Here is a 21,284-nt window from a genome sequence, read left to right on the forward strand (position 1 = left end):
TGCTGTCTCTCAGCCCTAGTTCCTCTTGTCCCTGTCCTCTCTCAAAAAGAAAGTCACCACTCCTCCTTTTCTCTCCTCCAATTCCCATTCATCCCTGCCACAACTGTCTCTGCCCTTGTTTCCCTATATATCACCTATGTTTTTCTGAAACTTAACCTTTTTCTTGGTGCCAGGGCTCCTTCCCCTCTGCCTGCCCTTGTACACTTGCAGACTCTCTCCTTCTACACACTATCATCTCTTTGCATTCCCTGCCAGTGTTTTCTGAAATGATTGCTCTGCCCAGGCTACTTCTTTATTTTCATTATCTATTTTTTACTTAACTCCTAAATACTGGCTTTTATCTATTGGAATAGAACTTTGAAAATTAACTAGTAACTTCTTAAGAAATAAAATAATCTGTTATCATCATCCTTGACTTCTCACTATCATTTAACCCTCTTTTTTGGGGGGGGGGTGATCAGTTAGCCCTCTTAAAAACCTTCCTCTTGAAACATTCTTTTCTAGGGTCCCATGCATTACACTGACCTGGTTCTTATCTTCCTACATTGCAGAAAGTTATTCCTTTATCTCCTTCACTTGTGCCTTCTCCTCCTCCAGGTTCCTAAAAGTGGGTGTACCTCAAGCTTAATCCTCAACCCACTTGTGTTTGGGTGCTACAGTATCCACTCCACTGGTAATTCTCAAAAATAGCGTGCATGAGAATCATCCATATGGCTTCTTATAACTCTAAGCCCCAACCTCAGAGTTTCCCATTCAGCTTGTCTGGAATTGTCTGGGATTAGGCACAAGAATTTGAATGTCTAACGAGTTCATGGGTGAGGCTGAATTGCTGGTCCAAGGGCTACATTATGAGAACCATTACATTAGAAATATCTTTTGTTACCATGCTTGAACTCCCATTTCTTTGTGTGTCACACTGACATTTCCTTCTCTGTATCTCCCTTTACCCTGAAATCTCAGTCCAGAATCTCCGATTAGAATTATTTGATATTTCCCCTTGGGTGTTGAATGGTCCTCTCAAATGGCACAGCAAAGTTGAACTCATATATTCTGTTTTCTTCCTTCTCTGAAAACATTTCTAGGGAAGAAGAAAGTCAGTAGCAAAATGTTCACAGGGTGGAGATTACAGTGAACTGCAGAGCTCCAGCCCCAGTTGAAAGGGCATCCGCTTTTCACGTTACCATGAAGGAATATGATCCCAATGATGCTAAGCTTTCTGATTTTTTTGAAAAGAAATCTTTATTTTTTAGCAAAATTTCCTGATTTTTCAAAGTTTAAGGCTTAGGGTTTTATAAAATAGCTCTTGGACATAGACTGAACCTGAGGACCATCACTTTTTGATGTTGGCACTAATGTCTTCCAGCCTCTGATTCTCTGTCTAAATAACATAGGCCCTTCAGGGGCACCTGGGTGGCTCAGTCGGTTAAGCATCTGCCTTTAGCTCAGGTTGTGATCCCAGGGTTCTGGGATCGAGCCTCATGTCGGGCTCTCTGCTCATCTGGAAGCCTGCTTTTCTGCCTGCCACTCCACCTGCTTGTGTACTTTCTCTGTGTGTCAAATAAATAAATAAATCTTTTAAAAAACAAACAAACAAACGAACATAGGCCCTTCAAGGGTAAACAACATGTTCTGACTTTCTTGTCCACCAGCTATTTCTCCCAAATCTGAATAGTTGTGCTCACAGCCTGCATGAAATCACCTGGTATTAATATTATTATCATTGTTATTGTTTTATTGTTTTGTGATATTATCTGCTTATTCTCTAGGAGATCGTCTCTTCAACCAGACCTGGATTTTTCAGAGGTCCAGATAATGTTTTATGCTTTTCTGATCATCCTCCAAAATATCCAGTAGAGAGCTTGGTGAATAAGCATCCTCTCTGAAAATCTGTTGATTTTTAAGTTACCTTTATGGACCTGCCAATGTTTTCTACATCAGAAACACTGGACTACATTTATATACAAACACATATGTACATGCTATAAACTGAACACTTGCTACATGCCAGTCACTACACAGAGTAAATTAGATATTTTATTCCAAATTATCACAACTCCTTAATAAGTTGATATTATTATTCTCATTTTTTAAAGATGAAAAAAAGAAGTTAGCTGTATTGTTACTTGTCCAAGTTGACAGCTATTGAGTTATACTGATTACATTCAAACTCAGGTGTATTTGACTACAAAATCCTCACTCTCTCCTAGATATCACACTGTCATCAGTACATAATGAACAAGCCTGGATAAAAGTCAGTCCTCTGTCCCACCATAGGGCCACAAAAACATTTAAGTCTTTTGCAGATGTTGGACATAACTAGTCCTCTAAAAGGGAGAGGAATGACCAACATTCACTGGAAATAGTATAGCCAGACATTCATCCTTGATTGTTAGAACTCACTTCTAAAGAAACTTATTTCTTAAAGAAGCTTGTGACTTCACAACACGTAGCGCAGTCTAGTAGAACTGTGAATCTAACATCAACCGAATGGATAATGAAAAACGTAGCTTTGGAGCAGAATTTGCATTTGCTATTTGGGGGAAGATATCAAACCTCAGATTCTGAAAATCCTAACATCATCTATGGCCTCATTAGTATTAAGAAAAAACTATATCAAATGTATAGCATATGTAACCATTTTGAGGGCCATATTTCAGAAGCAGTGGCATTGAGCTGAGGAGTGCACACTCTTGGTTTCCACTGTATCCCCTGTTACCGAAGTGCATAATCAGGTTCTCAAAAAAGTTTTGTGATGGTGCTGATTGCTGTTAAAATAATAATTCACAGGGCGTCTGGGTAGCTCAGTTGGTTAAGTGTCTGACTCTTGATTTTTGGCTCAGTTCATGATCTCACAGGTCATGAGATCAAGCCCTGCCTCGGGCTTCATGCGCAGTACGATGTCTGCTTGAGATTCTCTCTCTCCTTCTCCCTCTGCCCCTCCCCCAGCTCATGCTCATGCTCTCTCTCTGTAAATAAATAAATAAAATCTTTAAAATAGTAGTTCCCAATTCTGCCATGGTCACTTAGCTTCATACTAATTTCCTCCTAGATTTTCTGTGTCACTACCCTCATCCTCCTCATCTTAGCTCATTATGCCTTTTCTCTCTTCCCCAAGCAGCTAATTTCAATTTTGGTTATAATCCAACAGACAATGAGTTTATCTCTATTAGCCAGGGCATAGTATCATCAATGGTATCAATGACAAAATGCAATATGCATTGTATAGTTCTGTATTGTAACTTTTCCTGTCCTTATACTGAGGGTGAGTTATTCAAGGGTAGGGAATAGGTCTTATTCATTTTATATCCCTGGCCTTACATACAGAACTCACTCAATAAGTGTTTGTTAGATGGATGAATAAATGAGTTGATACTCTCTATATCTTACCCCTAACATCAGACAAGACAATCAGGATGGCAATCAGAGTCAAGTATATCTAGGCAGAGATATATCTCCCACTTTGCAACACAGCAAAGTGTATATCCTACCGATGATGGTACATCCCTTTTTATATCTTATATTTGGCACCTTCACCGCATCTCATTCAAAAAGAGAGTGAGCTATAACATCACTCAGGAGCCAAACTAAGACATAGCTTTGAAGTCTTTACTGTAAAGTGTTTTATGGCATTACATTATTTTAAATCTACAAAGAGACTCAAGGAAGAAAGTGACATAAAATACCGAAAGACAAATTTCATATACGATAGGAGCTGCTCTAAGCTTTTTAATGGATACACAGTTTTTACTATTGGTATGAGGAAGAGCCTAATGCAAGGAACTCAATGACATTTCCCAGGGAGGTTTGTCTGTAAAAGAATGATAGTCTTGAGCTGTCTGTGGAATCTTTCTGAGCTTCATCACATTTAAAAATGCATCTCTGTGATTAAATAATACAAGACTGCCACTGCTTCATTAAAAAAAAAAAAAAAAGATCAGAACTCACAATGGGAAAAATAGACTAAACCATATAATGTAGAAAGAAGCAGTCCCATGAAGGGAATTTCTATTTTTTTTTTAAAGCTCACACAGACAAAAAGCAGAAAAGATGAGAATCAAGCCCAACTTTAATTTAAAGTAATTCTCTTATCCTTGTTCTAAACACTTACAAAACAAAGTACCTAAGTGGATAAGAACACAGTCATTTTTTTGTCAACATATCAATCTCTACATTAAATTGTGAGAGGTATACTGGATAAAGCTGCTCTGTGGCACTCCAAAGGATCCAGTCCTTGGATCAATAGCAGGATGCCCACTGTCCAATGGATATTCAAATAATTCATAATAACATAAATCAATGGTGAAGTCCAATTACCTATGTGATGATTATTTGCTTTATAAATTCTCTGTATTACCCATAGTACTTTTTAAATTATGTGTAAAATACATATAACTATCACACCAGGTGGGCGGGGAGACTTAATAAAAGAACACCGGTTAAGCACTCTGGCTTAATGAAAAGCTTATAGTAGATACTCAAACACAGTAGTTGCTGGGGTAATGATCAATCTTTCAATTATTTAATGGTCAGAAAATTCAGGCTGATTTTATAAATAGATTCCAAAAAGCATAATTAATAAATTGCATAGATTACAAAATTTGTTTAACTCAGTGACTTCTGGTTCATTTGCCTTAACCCTGCCCACTATTACTGCAGGTACACACAGACATACATTCCTGAGTGCATTCCTTTCATTCCACTGGGGAAATGTTTTGCATGAAAAAGAACACACCTATGACACTTGAGAAGGTCATGGGCTAAAAGGAAAATGTAAGAAAAATTCAGCTGTTCCCCACATGTGCTACGGTTACAGATGTGTATTACACAGTAGGAATTCACCTAGATGTATCTATACAGAAAAGATATAACATATTCTGCTCAGGAGGAGGCCTCTTGTTCACTTGTCTTAAAAGTTAACCACTGGTAAGCCAAAGTAAAAGTTGATACGTTTAGATGGCATATATTTTTCATATGCATGAGAGCATAATGGTTCTGCTTTTCTTAACACTAAATGTAATGAAAAACTACATTTCATGCCCATAAAATTGAAATTCTATTAATAGTCTTTAGCCCACTCCTCACCTGAGTACTGACATTTTAATAAGTTGATTATTTTCTCCATTATAGAGGTAATATATCTCATAAAGTCAGATTTGGAACATGTAGGAAATAAATAGGAAGATGAAATTATTCATAATATCACCACGCAAACACTTACTATGTTGGTTAATTTCCTTTTCTACATATGTTTGTTCTTATTTATGTGTTTCAGATAGTCATACCATGTATATAATCTTGTATCCAGTACTAAGGCTTTTAAGGACTTTCTATATGACTTTTAAGAATAAGCAGTGCCAAAATCAATGTATTTAACACAAAAGTCCTTTCACTACCGTTAGGAAATGTTAACAATGTAAGCCACACACAGACAAGCAGGTATGAAAAAAGTAGTGATCCTCCCTGGGTGGTTTATAAAGTACATACTTAAAAGGGAATCTTTATTATCACTAACTCAGCAATTAATTAACTCATTAGCTTATTTCTTCATTAGTTAAGAAATTATTAAGAATAAGTTACCAAGTACCAAAGACTATCCTCAGGAATGTAAAGGTGACAGCTCATGTGCTGCATTTCTATTCTCTTGTTTTTGTTTCATGTATATATATCATCAGTCCACTATATGTTAGCATAACAAGCAACTTCCAAAGAATAAAGGTGTGGGCAGCTGACACCTACCCATGTATGTGTCTGTTGCCTGTTTTAGAATTAATATTGCTACAAGTATCTTTGGAGCTAACATTCATTGTTTCCTCTTAGAAATTACATGGTTCTCAAAAAATAACATGAGAAAGCATTGAGATCTGTATGTTTGTGTGTCTCTGTGTATGTGTGCTTGTAGAGAGGTCTCTTCCTACAGCCTCAACAGTGGGGTCACTAAGAAAAGATTTAATCTTGTTTGGGAAATAAGTAGTATTTCTATTTAAGGCTGTTGATACACCGAGAGAATTCATTCACTGCACATAAGTGACGTGTCTTTGAAATACTCGGAGGAATCTTTGACACTATGAAACTTCAACTTCCTATTATATGGCAGTAAAATAGGATTTTAAAGAATTTACTACCAAATTGCATTTTAAAAAACAAACAGACGTTTTAAAAACTTAAGATATGCATCACTATCATTTTTCATATTGTACTGAAAAAGTAAAAGCTGTGGTTAGTCATGGATTTTTTTATTTTTAGATTTTAGTGTATATATCCAAACCCTGTCTTGTTTTATTCGCATTATAATTTATTATAATTCAGGATACTGAATTTATTACAACTCAAATTAAAAATAATAGATATGTTTATTTTAATTTTAATTACATATTATATTATATAAAATTGTATATATGATCATTAAATTATATATGAATTTAGGTAAATATATTAATAAGTATACAAATGAATATTGAATATGGGAAAGATTATTTATGACATATGTAAAAGATGTAAAACTTTAGATGAATACACATCATATGCTTAAGAAATTATTAGTTTTAATTGTGAAATATCTTGCTTGCCTCTCTCTAACCCCATTTCCTACACTTCCCTCCACAGATAATCATTACCCTATATTCTGTAATAAAATATCCCTTGCTTTTCTCTATTGTTTTATCATACATATATGATAGATATCGTTTAGGTTTGTTCAGGTTAGAACTTTACTTAAGTGAATCGTAGTTTACATATTTTACTGCAACTTGCTTGTTTTCACTTAATATTTTATTTTATTTTTCTCATTTTAAATCATGAATTCAACCATGTTGATGCAAGAGACTGTGATTCTTTTATTTTCACTGGGTTATGATGTTCCTTTGAATAAATAATTCATCATTTCTTTACAGTGGTCCTATTTTCACTTAGTTTGATCCATACACATCTCTTTATTTTTCCCATTATAAACATTGCTGTTATTACTAGTTTCATATCTATTTACTAGTGCAAATGCAAGAGTTTTGCGAGGCTCTATGTTCAGGAGGGGGTGGAGGAGGCATGCAGAACACATGTTGTTTCTCAAAGTGGTGGATCACTGGCAGAATACGAGGTTCTTCACAACCTTTCCAACGTTTAATGTTGCAGACTTCTATAACATTTCCTAAACAACTGAGAATAAAATACCATCATCCTTTGTAAGGTTTCCAAGTTTTACAGGTTAGGAAACAATGCATTAATGAAACTTGATGGGCAAATGTAAATTAGGCAAAGTTTCCAGGCATACCTCTCTGCTATTTCTGAGAATCAATACACTGTAACTTCATTGAGTTGCGAGCTAGTTCCAATATATGGTCTGATTTTTTAGAAAAGGTAAATGTTGGTAATATTATGTCCTGTTATGTCTCTATAATTTACCATGCTTTGAAGCAGAATGTTGAAACTGTATATGTATGTGTAACTTTATATATATACAGCAAGAATAGCAGCTGAAAAATAACATTATCTAGAGAACACCCATGTTTCCAAATACTTGTTCCTTACAAGGTTCTGTCTCCACAAGATTTCGGTCAACTTGAGGCAATTTACATTAGGTCCGGAGAAGACTCTTCTAGCCCAGAAAACTGACTCCATACAAAATAAACTAGTTAAACAAATAATTATTGAAATAATTCAAATAATCAGCATTTAACAGTCAAAACAAAACTATGTTTCCTGCTGTTGCCATAGAGACAAAATTAAGAGTTAAAATAAATGTTTCTCTTAAATCGAGTCATTTCTGATATACGACATAAGAAATCATAGTACTGTCTATACTGGAAAGCCCAAAAACCCAAGTCTTACAGAGTTACTGTATTGTACTGAGTCCTCAGGATCAGCCACTTAACTTATTCCAGATTAGGATACATCCCATGATGGTTTCCCAAGTGCAAAGTCTATATAAAAAGTTGAGGCTTTAGGGAGGTAACATATGGGTATTGTGTATGGTTATCTAAACAAGCCTAAGTTCTATCAAGCCACAAGCCTTCTGGGGGATCCACCACCACAAAAGTCAGAGGACGTGAAGATCTTCTGGTTTACCATTCCTTGACGAAGGATGGAAAATTTGAAGAACATCAACAGTGTAGCATGTGGACGGCTGGCAGACTCATAAATTCATTGTAAAACCACAAAAGCAACTGAATTTATGGAATCTATCATGACCCTGAGATCACTGCGACTGTCGTATATATTTCTGTATTATACATATATGACACCACATTAATGTAGAGAAAAAAAAAAAACAGCTAAAAGGACTAATAGCATTCCTTGAGAAGTTAAAGTTTACTTAAAAGGCAAAGAAGTTAAACTTTATTTATTCCTCTACCCTGATAAAAGTCCTAATAAACTGTCAGTTCCTTAAGTTAATAATAGCCTATCTGTACATGTTTTCTGAAGCCCAGTTCTTCCACCTACAAAAGATGTTACATGTTTACTTCTCATGTTTTATGACCTTGCTCTTCAAAGTGCAGTCTACAGAGCCACAGAAGAGTCATCACCTTGAGCTTCCTACAAATGCAGAATTTGAAGCCCTACCTCAGACCTACTGATTTAGAATCTACATTTTAGCAAATCCCCAGGGATTTCGTATGCACACCGCTGCCATAAACCCACTGTTTTATGACACATAGACACACAGAAGGCATGCAATTCCGTGCATTCTTGCTGAACCTAAGAGCTAGAAGAAATTAACTTTGTATTAAGAGTCAAGATAGGGGCGCCTGGGTGGCTCACTCGTTAAGCGTCTGCCTTTGGCTCAGGTCATGATCCCGGGGTCCTGGGATCGAGCCCCACATCGGGCTCCGTGCTCAGCAGGAAGCCTGCTTCTCGCTCTCCCATTCCCCCTGCTTGTGTTCCTGCTCTCGCTATCACTCTCTCTCTAATAAATAAATAAAATCTTAAAAAAAAAAGTCAAGATAACTTTCAAGTTAATAAGACTCTGCATTTGCCAAAGTTGACTAGCTGAAAGATAGGTTGGAACATTACGGGAGGCTCCTGTTTTCTTCTCCTCTTGCAAGAATTTGTTTAGCTCTCAGCTAATACGTTCTCATGGTCTATCATTAATACATGCAGACAGTGCACAGCATGCCAGAATTTGAGTAGAAGGCACTTTGGTCTCATCTAGGGAATTCTGTAAAATATGCAAGAGAAAGAAAAGCCTGGCTTAGAGAATGTGAGAACTCTTCAGAAATTTAATTATACGTTTTCACTTGGCCTAAAATGTCCTCATAGCCTTTGGTCAAACAATTTCAGAGTAATCTAGTGGAAATGGGATATGTGTTATCAAGTCTAAATCAATGCCAGTCTTATGTAAATAAAGATTTAGGGACACAGAGCCAAATTTCACTGGCACCCTGTATTAGTATCAGTAAATACAATGGTAATAAAACAATTAAGCGAACATTCAAACTGCACAGAGAGTTAAAATTACAGTGCAATTATTACCTAAATCACAGATTAAGAAAAAAGAAATAAGGCCAACCATGTCTATACATAAACAGTGCTTAATTTGTTATTGTGTTGAGCTCCATGTGTGGGCTTTGTGTCTGACAAGCTGTTCAGCCTCCTGCTTTCTTAAGTAGGTTTTACTGTTAAATTATGGCTAGAATTAACCAACATGCCAGTACACCATGATATTAATCTCCCAAGTATTCAATCACTTAACAATAGCATCATTATTCTAGAAAACTCTGCTTATTCACTGTTTGTTCATGTTTTCAGATGTTTCATTAAGAGCAATTTTATTTCAATAGAATTCAAAAGCTGTGCAAATGCATAATATAAAAAAATAGTCTTAAATATTTAATTTTCCAAAAGGAGGCCAAAAAAAAAAAAGATAATAAAACAGTGACTAGGTCAGTGAAATCAAAACAATTATCTAAAATTAAAGTATTCTGGAGAGCTCATGGAAGGGGCACTTGAAAGGAGAATGTGAAATGTAGGAGGCTGACCTCTGCTTTTCAAGAGAAATCACCAACTTGCAGGTATGTGTTCTGTCAGCTGCCATAATTCAGCTGTAGTTGCAATAATAGTGTTGTGTCTCCTTCTTGTGACATATCTGTAGTCCTTAATTGGCATTGGTGTGCAGAGATGAGTATAATCGCTGTATCAGAAATGGCCTTCTCTTCAGACTACTGATTTTTATAGTTCATTAAAAGTATTTCTCAAGAGGCATTCATATTGAATTCTGACTTCCAGAATGACCACAAAGGAACAGTTAGAGGCAGTGAGTGAGGTCCTGTGGCGAAGTCACGCTGATTCTTGAATTATATCCAAAAGTCGTGAGCCCAGTGTTTCCAGGGCTTGCTGCTTACACAGCTGTTTAGATGGCCCAGGGCAAACCAAAATGACCAAATCTTTTTCTCCTAGGCAATTCCACCATAATATGCCCAGACCCAAATTGGTACGGAATTTAAGAAATAAAATAACAAAGCATATATGTAAACCACCCTTCAAGTGATTTCAAAATCTGAATGGTTGAAAGAATTCTTAGGGAAACTTAACTTTAAAGAGTGAATAGTATGAACTAGTTGCTTTGGAATAAATACTCTGAATAGCAATGACTTCTGTCTTTGAAAATGTATTTTTTTAGGACCTTACATAAAATATTTCAGTTAAAGAGATTTTTTTTTTTTTTTTTTTTTTTTTTGCCACATAGATACCTAAGCCTATAAATACAAAGTGTATGTTTCTGAAAGGCCTCCAGGCTCAGGGGGCTCACCAAATATGCAAGGAAAAACAAAGTTTCAGAGGAAATGCACATTCCCCTCTATTTTGATTCCAAATCATAAAGCTGTTTAAAAAGATAAATGGAGACCACCAAATAGGCCAAAAATAATAGAAGCTATTTCTCTGGTGGAACATGTTAATTATTTATTATTAATTATTTAAGTATTACAGTGTTCCCGTCTCTAAGTATACGCTTGTACATTAGAAACAGTCATTAAAATGTATTGCCTAACTACTAATGCTCAAGCTTTATACCAAGAAGCCGGCGTGGTTAACACCAACAAATCCTTTTGCTGACATTTATGTCTTTTATTCACGTGACCTTGGCTGTGGCTTTTCAGAAGGTAGGAAAAAGAAATAGCCAGATTTACATTTTTCACTCCCTATCTTTAAAACCCTTTGTGTTATCTTCATTGATCTTGTAGAGAAATGAAATGGCACTAGATAGGTAAATGAAAGTGTTTATCATCATCGTATTAATCTATGTATTTTATAACTATATGTCTAGCTTCTTCTATTATTGTCCTGGGAATACAGAGATGAATCAGATGTGAATTCTGTCCCCGAAGTGCTTACTGACTAAAGCAGGATCACAGACATGAAAATAAATCAGTCCAATATGGTGTTGGTGGTACCATGTGGCTAAGACTGAAGTACACAAAATGATGTACCATAAGGCAACTAGGCAGGCGTGGGTACATCTATTCTGGGAGTTAGGGATGGGTTGGGGATGAACTGAGGGAGATGAGTGTCTTAGGCTTTCCAGAGGAAGTGGCACTTAAGCTGAATCTGAGATGTGTATATTCATTTTTTTACCTGATGAACAACATTCCACCTGTGATGTTCATCAAGAGCCTGTGGATCAGTCATAAAGAACTGGTACCCATTAACGGTGCCATAGAAGATACACACACACACACAATAAAGTCTCAGGCCAGGTTCCCGGCTTTAAATTGCTTCTAGTTCTGCTGAGGGGTAACCATGGCTTCAACAATTCATTGGAAAGCCTAGTCAGGCTGGTAATCTGGTCTCCTACAAACTCAAGAGAGGCTGGCGGTGCTGGGACACAGAGGAGAGTGACCTTCAGCCTGAACTAGATCTACCATCTTGAGCAAATGCTTCTTCTGACAGTCTTGAACCCAAACAAACACCCTGCAGTTGCCCATTCACCCACCTTAGAAGGGCACTTAGAGACCATCCATTGTTTCTCACCCCCTCAGGGCTTCACCTCTTACCTCCCATCCTCTCTGGCTATAACCACAGACTTACTCAGTTTTCTTCATCTTTTTATGTTTCTTTATATTTTAGAAACCCTTAGAGCCCCAGGTAGTAGTTAGGCTGATTTCCTCCTCAATTGTGGTCCATTTTCACACAAGTTATTTAAGAGCTGTAAGTGTCCAAGAAGCAATAAGATCACTAAGATTTTGAAGGCCTCAAAGACTCAATTATACATTATGTAGAAAATGTTTCACTGGTCAATGAGGAGATCAGGCTGGCTGTCAATTCTGAACTGTACTTGGATATGTGGAATGTAAAGTGGGGCAGCATTCTGTCACCTAAGAATACATAGGGCAACAGGAAACACTCTATTTACTTTGTTTGTCTTAAGTTTCAAAACATGGTGTAATGTAGTGTGTAAATAAAAGAACATTTTGGGGGATAGGTTAGGGAATAAAAGAGGATGAGCTACATAGAGTCCTCAGTGCTAACCACAGAAGATTTCTAAGTAATGAGGGTGCCCACTCCACCCACATTACCCCGGACTATGACTAAGTGTTCCAGTCCTTGTGACCTAGAGCCCCTGCGTGAATGAAGAACAATTTCTACTTCCACATTGTTGTTTAACTAACCATGGACATATGATCTTGGAATTTTGCTATTTTGACAAGTGGGTGTGTAATCTTTTGATAACCAAAGGATCTCAAGAGAATCATGGTAACAGGACTAGGCACTGCTGGAAAGGGTGCAATGGTGAGATTCTAGGCCTGGCAAGAAACAGAACCTGTCTATGAACAATGGTTCAAGAACCACACCTGTGGCTCTGAATTTCAGCATATTACCCCAACCATCTCAAAAGCTAGATTCATGCACATTTAAGCTCAATGTGTGAAAGGCTTTCCCAGCAGGGCAGTGCTGTGGAGAAGTGGCATATTAACCAGTTTGCTTTGCCAGTCTCAAGTTATTTGATATAGGTACATAGGCTCGATGGCTCTTTATCTGAGCACGGATAATGCCCAAACATTTACCTAAAAGCAGGTTAAATAGTAACACATGTGCGCTTGGTACCACATAGACACTCTGTAGACACATATCACCTAAATATCACTCTGTCGTGGAGGCCCTTCTCTGAGGTTACCCCCCTCTCCAGCTTAAATCAAATCCTTGAACATGAACTCTCAGAATACTCTGTTTTTCTTCCATAGCTTCTAGTAGTTTCATGTCCCCCTCTCTTCATTAGACTTAAAGATTCATAAGGACACCATCATCATCTCTATACTGGTGTCCTTTGATATCCCAACACCTAACACAGCACAATCACATAATAAGCACTAAATATTTGTTGAATCTATATCTAAAAGTCTGTAGCTATCAGAAAAAAAAAAAAGGTTTCATTTTGAAATTTGAGTCTTAGTTTTCTCAAGGATTTTGTTTCTAAGCAAAAGCAATAAGCAAAGAGCTCTTATCAGTAAAATCCATCCTTGTAGTTTATGGATTCATCATTCTCAACAACTTAGCTGTGGTAGCAATCTATGATTATACATTTTGGCACAGCATCAAAAACAACTTTATTGATACTGCTAAAACAGGAGAAGCAGGGGTGAAGTAGGTGTTGTATCCATTCTAAGGGCTGGGTGACATTGGGAAAAGCAGAACAAGAGGCATTACCCTAGCAATGACATTTAAGAAGCAATCAAGAAAAGTGAGATACAGCAGATATATGGCTGAAGCCAGGCAAGTGTCAAAAACTGGGTCTAGGCTGCCCAGAAAGCTTAATGAATGGGCAACAGAAATAAATGAGAACAGGATATGCCATCCAATTAGGAGGTGATATATGATAGTGTAAGAGCACCAAAGTAGCCAGAGTTTTATTTGGAATTAACAACAAAATTAAAGGAATAAATAGCATAGTTTGAAGACAACCTCTCTCAAAAGGAGGTACACAATCTGAAGTTGCTGTTAAAACACCATTGAGAAAGGATCCGTAGAGAAATAGGATTTAACTGAACAAATGAAGCTGTACTTCAGAAATCAGATTAACAGTGGTAATTAGGACAGAATCTTCCTGGAGTGTAATTCTTTACATTTTATCATGCCCTTTAGTCACCCAGTCTCATCATGCATTATTATTCCATTTTCAATAGAAAGAAAGAGAGACTCAGAATATTAATTTGCCCAGACTTCACAAGGCTAATATGTGGCAGATTGGAACTCCAAAGTGTAGACTCCGGTTTAAGCTTCCTGTTGTTGCAAACCCAAATACAAAGGTTCCACAAATATTTCACAGAATAGAGCACCATTTCTTACTTCTATATACATTATCTCAAAAGCTCCTCCTACACAATGTTGCAATATAACAGAGATGTGTGCCTTCCAAATCCTTGTGTATCAAAGCTTCTTTCTGCAACTGTTAGAGCTTGCTAACACTTTTGGAATTGTGTGAAACTAGGGACCCATTTTGTTGTTTTTGTTACTTCTGTTACTGTCTGCATAACAGAAGTATCCTGGAGAGAGGAACTATGGCATGGGAAGGCTGCTGAAGATCTGGAAAGGTAAAGCCAAGTGAGGTTTTGGATTTCAGGAAGGAAGATGACAAGACAGTAAAGAGAAAGGAATGGGTGTGCTGTGAAGCATACCTCTCTGAAGGCAGAGACAGCTTTAGAGGGTAGGGGCATCCCAGAAAACCGCAAGCATACTATACATGAAGGTGTTCTCAAAAGGGGCCTTCAGATAATTCTCAGATAAAACAAGGAGCCCATGAAAGGAAGAAGAGAGAACCAAATGTTACAGAGAAACAACGGCAACACAATGAGGAAATCAAGGCAGGAAATCTGCTTGAAACTTCAGGTGTCCATTGGAAATGGTCAATATTTTACACAATTCCTAGTCTAGTTTGCATTGGGGTTCTCTGTTAGGGAAAATCAACTTTGGACTGGAGAAGTTAGAAAAACTGATGGTGAGATCATAAAAGAAAACTGAGACCACCGAGGATAAGTTCTCTCACAGGTGAATTAAGGACTTGACAGCACAGGGAATAAAATGGAATAACCACTGTTAAGAGAGATATTTAAAGTGAAGCCAGGAGGAAATTGAGGAGGTGGGGTTTATGCACATCTTCTACCTCAAATTCTTGGAATTTTTGCTGAACTCAGCTAAAAGCCAAGGCATCTGCTATATGGACATAAATGGATTTTCTGCCTAACATTACCCTAGCAACCAATCACATACAGATTAATGGAACTGTAGCTATACCAGCACCAATCACCTTTTCTTCAAGCAACCTACGCAAATTCCCTCTTTCCGCTATAAAAATTCTAACCTCCTTTGTCTCTCTGGAACACACTTTTGATTATTGCCAAATCTGTGTCTCCTGGAGTGCAATCCCTAGAATCCCAAATAAATGCACATGTTTTATTTTGCAGCTTGCAGTTTTGTCTTTCACTGGTTGACGGGACCATTGAGGGACCATGTGTTCGGAAACTAAGGTGGGTCAGGCGCTCTCAGAGATCAGCCAGTATAAATGAGTTAACTCCTGGGAATCAGATACTGCTTCTGTAATTCCTTCTAGAGTTTATGTCTCTAACCCTGACCTCCCCTTCAAGCACTATTCCCAATTCACCAACTGTCTCCAATGTGGGGTGTGAGTAGAAATTATTAAAACTTTCTATTTGTATTTAATTTGACTTAAAAATATAAAAGAAATTAAGCATTACTAACTAAATTAAGCATCATCAAACATTTACTATGTAGACGGACACCCAGGTCCTCACTCTGCTTTTATGTAAGTTAGTCATGCGTCACCTAGGTCAGTGGTGACCTCAGATTGGGCTCCACAGATCAGCAGTGGCAGAACCCAGGGGCTTATTAAAAATGCAATTCATATTAAAATTGTGATGTAGTTTATCCCACACCAGATGCTCTGAATCGGAATCTGGACAATGGGTAGGAAGGAAAAGGGATATAACCATCTTTTTAACAAACCCTCCAGGTGATTATTAAGCATACATTCAAAAAACATTTATTTAAGGCATGCGAAGTCTCCTGTGGGGATATATCGGTGGTATTTTATTTATTGTGATTTCCATTAGGAAATCATTTTAATCTGGGATTCAGTATTTACACAAACACAGATCTATAGATGCAGATACACAGATATGTACACACACCTGCAAACAAAACTTTCATGAAACAATACTTATGGTTACTATGTTTAAAAGACCCTGACACGTTTTATTTTATTCTATTCTAATTTTTACCCACCAGACTGATCTCAGCACCCCCTGATTCTAATTGACACATTGAAAAATCCTATTCTATTGTGTATATTCAGAAAAGACTTCGGGACAGTAAACCGTCTTCTACCAATAGTATATTGATTTTATTTAGCCTGGAGAAAAGACCCAAAGGCTCTGACAATTACCTTGTTACATTTGTGAGGCTGTTATCCTAAAGAATTAGTTTTGCTCTGTATAGCAAAATGTATTTTGACTTGTTATAAGAAAATACCTCATAAACAATGAGAGTTTATCAACAGTAACATGACATCTATCAAGACGCAGCGAGTTCATCTCATTAGAAATGCTCAAGCTAAGCTAGTAGACCACTTGGCACTTTGATTTCAGATGGAACTCAAGCTTTAGAAAATCCTTTTCACTTAATGCATTTTAATGCCCACTCGAGCCCTATGATTCCATGGTTCTTTCAATTCTGGATTCTTGCTTCGCATTGGCACATTTCTGATCTAAATTTTCTATTGCACTTACTCAAAGGGCCTGTATGATAGAAATGCACCTAAAGCAGAAATGCCTGAAGTTAGAAATGGTGCACTTAGCAGTTAGCACACTGCTATGATTATTTCCTTCCCTTTGTCTCCCCATTCAGCTCTACGGTCTGCATGGCCTGGATCTTTGCTCTAATCACTTTTTATTCCCAGCACCTATCACAGCAGCTTAAACACAGCTAGCAATTAGTAGAAATTTGCTGAATTAGTTAAAGACTGAATGAATGAACCTCTTTCATGATGATAAGCACCTGTGCTCAGGAAGCAGAGGGCAGTTTATAAGAAGAATATAATTTGCCTTTATAGCATCCTAAACAGGTAGATAACAAATAATGCTATTCTTTACTTTTTTTAGATGAATGTTGTATGCTCATGTAATTGTTCAGCTGGTAGTAGGACAAAAAGGGAATACAAATCAAGTCTTCAAATTCTAGACAAGCTCTGCCCGATGGCACTCCTGATGAGAAGTACTCTCCTCGCTAATAGTATTGCATGATAAGGTATGCTATTAAACTGTGCAAGCATGTGGGCAGGGATGGTGGTGAAGTTTAAGCCAAGCAAGCCAGCCTTGTCAACTTACTTCCTAAAGATAATGAAGAAAAGATGATGTGTGGTTCTCAATGGACCTTGGGAAATGCCTTGCACATAACAGGCTGTGAATAACTCACTGACCAGAGGGAACATATGACTTGTGAGTTCTATCTACACATCCCAGCAGCCTCTTCGGCAGAATCACAATAACCTAGCCAAGGTAACAGCCTCAGAACATGGTGCTTAGATCGCTGTCACATCATTTACTTCACCACCCAGGCTCTCTCACTTCTGATGTCATTGGGAGATTAATTAATTGCAGAGAAAACTTTTAGGGAAATTGAATAAAAGAAGACATAGTCCTAACTCTTTGTAAAAAGTTATAAAATATGCTATGCTTCTCTTGAGAGTATGGTCCTAGTATTCATCCTATGGAACCCCTTTCCATCCAAGTACTCAAAAAAGACAGATAGTTTGCAATACTAAATGCATATGTTTTTTGAAAAACAACTTAAGGGGCATCTGGATGGCTCACTCAGTTGAGCGTCCAACTCTTGATTTCGGCTCAGGGTCATGGGATCTGCCCACTTCGGGCTCCCAGCTCAGCAGAGAGTCTGCTTGAAAGATTCTCTCCCCTGTTCCTCTCCCTGCTCACTCTCTCTCTCTCTTGCTCTCTCTCTCTCTCAAATAAATAAATTAATATTAAAAAAAAGAGAGAGAGAAACAACTTAAATAACAGGTCTTTTTCACTTTGTCCTGCCAAGATTTTTAGTAGGTCTCTTATTATTTCTACATAAGTATTTTTCAATTAGCAATAATCGAGCCTCGGATAAACCTCATTGGCTATGACACTGTCACTGCGCAAAGCTTACATAATTATTTTATTTATTTATTTTTTTTAAAGATTTTATTTATTTATTTGAGAGAGAGCACATGAGAGGGGGGAGGGTCAGAGGGAGAAGCAGACTCCCTGCCGGGCAGGGAGCCCGACGCGGGACTCGATCCCGGGTCTCCAGGATCACGACCTGAGCCGAAGGCAGTCGCCCAACCAACTGAGCCACCCAGGCGCCCCATAATTATTTTTATATAATTTAAAGGCTTAACCATGAGTAACCATGACAATATGTGTATAGATATTCAATACAGAGATAAACAGTTTATCTCTAGCTATGTATTGATTTCAGCACTATCTTTCCTTCAAAAATCTTCCCTACCTTGCGTGTCTGTTCTTGTATCCATTCAATTTATAGTGGCAAATACAGAGTGGTAAATACAATATAGTCCTTGTTTGCAAGGAGTTTACAGTCTAGTTGGAGGGGAGGACAACAATTTAAAGATGTAATTGTGGGGGCCTGGGTGGCTCAGTCGGTTAAGCGTCTACCTTCAGCTCACGTCATGATCCTGGGGTCTTGCACTGGGCTCCCTGCTCAGTGGACTGCCTGCTTCTCCCTCTGCCTCTGCCTTTCCCCCCACTTGTATTCTCTCTCACTTGCTCTGCTCGCTTTCAAATAAATAAATAAATAAATAAATAAATAAATAAATAAATATCTTTAATAAAAAAAGATGTAATACATTGTGGATTGATTATATAAGGACTAAGTATAGGATCCTATTTGAAAAATTCAGAAAGCCATCTGGTCTAATGTGAAAGGAATCAGGAAGGGCTTCCTAGACAAACTGGCATGTAGACTGGTGCCTGACCGGGTGTAGAGGGGTTACCTAGATAAGAGAGTGATGGGGAAGGGAGATTATTCCAGGCAGATGTGGCAGCAGGTATAAAAGCCTGGAGGCAAAAGATGACAGGGCAATTGTAGTGACGTGAGGTAAGTTTACTGATGTTGAAATAGTGCAAAGTGAGAGATGCTAAGAGGCAAGGTTGGAGAAGGAAATGGAGAACCTAGTTGATCCTGAGTGGTCTTTATGACATGCAAGGACTGTGGGACTACTGGAAGGGCTCTGGGCTTAGAGGTGACATTGTCTGGATCACATAATGTGAAGCTGATTCTAGTTGTAATGTGGAGTACAGATTGAAGAGCCTTTGTTAAAGGCACGGGGAACAATCAAGAGACAGTTCAGTAAGAGACAGCAGGATCCTAGTGAAGGCATTAGTAGGGAGGATGAAGGGCAGAGGATGGACAAACAGAGGAGAAATCCAGGAGGTAGCCATGACAGGGTTTGGCAACTGATCGGATGTGGAAGTGGAGAAAGACAGAGTTAAGCATGATTCCCAGATTACTGATTTGAGTGAGTCAAATCTACCTCTATGCCAACCCATGCCATATGCTGTACACATTAGTGAACCTGGGCTACAATGTGGCTCTGTGTGTGCGCTGTGATGGCCCATTTGAAATGCTGTTCAGGCTTTTCTTTCTGCCTCATCATAATGCAAAGATATTATGCATTATGATACTATGATATCTAAAGATACTTTCTAGGTCTACTCATGCTGACTACATTTTTATCACACTATTTTATGTCGATCGCTCTCATATGAAAGTTGTTTATATACTTGTGTTCTTTTTTCTTGTAATAACTTTTAAGATCTACTCTCTTAGCAAGTTTCAAATATGCAACACAGTATTAATAACTATAGTCAACATGCTGCATATTACATCCCTGTGTTTTATTTATTTTATAGCTGGAAGTTTGTGCCTTTTGGCCCCCTTCATCCATTTCACCAGTTTAATTCCTGTGCTATGCCTTCCTTCACCCCTGTATTTTTAGGGCTATGGCAGGGCCTTGCCATGTATTTCTCAGATCACTTTCCACACACAAACACTTGGTTCTTTAATTGAAAATATCCATTTAGAGATGCAAGAGTTTAAATTTTTTTCTGAGTTTTCTCAAATACTTATGCATGCACACATATCTGAATAATGTCTTGGAAGTACAATACCCATTTTTTTCTATTAGAAAAAATTCTATTACTGTGAAAATGGTCATTACTTTCTTATGAATCTTAATGAATGCATCCTTCTGGTACTGTTCATAATCCCACATAGGATGAATAAAGAGATGCATGTACTATATCCACTGGTACATAGTGGATTGGATAAATTGCACAGGGAAGTTCCCCAGAGTGAATTAGCATCAATAATACATGCATATCTATATTCTATTCTGAGTCATGCTCATTGCTGCTACTGAAAATCCATTGTGCTGATATTTGTGCTCAGGATGTGCCTTTATGCATTCAATACTTTACTTTTAGTTAATATTGCATTAAGTTCTATATTAGAGTAAATTATAGGGGGTGTGGAGTATATTCTGGAAAACACATTTTTTTAAAAATGGTCTCATTTTTCTTTTCTGAATTAAACACTCAAGATAAATAAGAAGTGCTTTGGATGTCACATAATTTTAAAATAAGATCTACTTCAGATACAAATTTCCTACTCACTACTTCTAAAATACTCTACAGAAACTAATTTTTCTAATTCTATAGCCCACCACACTCCCAATTTGGACTAAAAAAATGGTGACTATCATATTAAATATTAGTGATACATATATAGCCGATCCTCATTATTCACAGATTCTGTATTTGTGAATGTACCTACTCACTAAAATTTATTTGGGACCTCCGAATCAATTGTCGCAGTGGTTTTGTGGTCATTTGTGGATATGTGCCATGAGGTGAACATTCCGAGTTGCCTGATATGCATGTTCTCAGCTGAAGTTGAACAAAGCAATGCTCTGCCTTCTTGTATCAGCTCTCATACCGGAAACAAGTGTCCTTTTGGCAGTCTATTTAGTATCACATTTTTCACTTTTTGTTTTTTTGTTTTTTTTTGAATAGCACTGAAGTGCTCTCTAGTGTTCCTAAGTGCATGAAGGTTACAATGTGCTGTTAAAATAAAATTGGAAACCAGGCTTGAAAATCCCCCATGCAGACAAAACCATTTGAGCCATGTAAGCAAAACTAAAACTAGCTTATTTCATGGAAATGAGTGTAACGTAGGTTATTTCTTGTAAATGCATCCGACAATCATAAAAGAAACTTAAGTCA

The 21,284-nt window shown here is 37.5% G+C and overlaps 1 protein-coding gene and 1 pseudogene across 1 annotated transcript in view; both read right to left on the reverse strand.

Annotated features, from left to right (window-relative positions):
- RBMS3 (RNA binding motif single stranded interacting protein 3) overlaps positions 1 to 21,284 on the reverse strand; it is a 668,889-nt gene that overhangs the window by 472,572 nt on the left and 175,033 nt on the right. The gene's annotated exons all lie outside the window — the stretch shown is intronic.
- LOC115937113 (U4 spliceosomal RNA) lies at positions 18,066 to 18,144 on the reverse strand (annotated as a pseudogene).

The sequence above is a fragment of the Leptonychotes weddellii genome, chromosome 1 (assembly GCF_054177405.1).
Source record: "Leptonychotes weddellii isolate Sample4059 chromosome 1, ASM5417740v2, whole genome shotgun sequence".
NCBI classification, from domain to species: domain Eukaryota; kingdom Metazoa; phylum Chordata; class Mammalia; order Carnivora; family Phocidae; genus Leptonychotes; species Leptonychotes weddellii.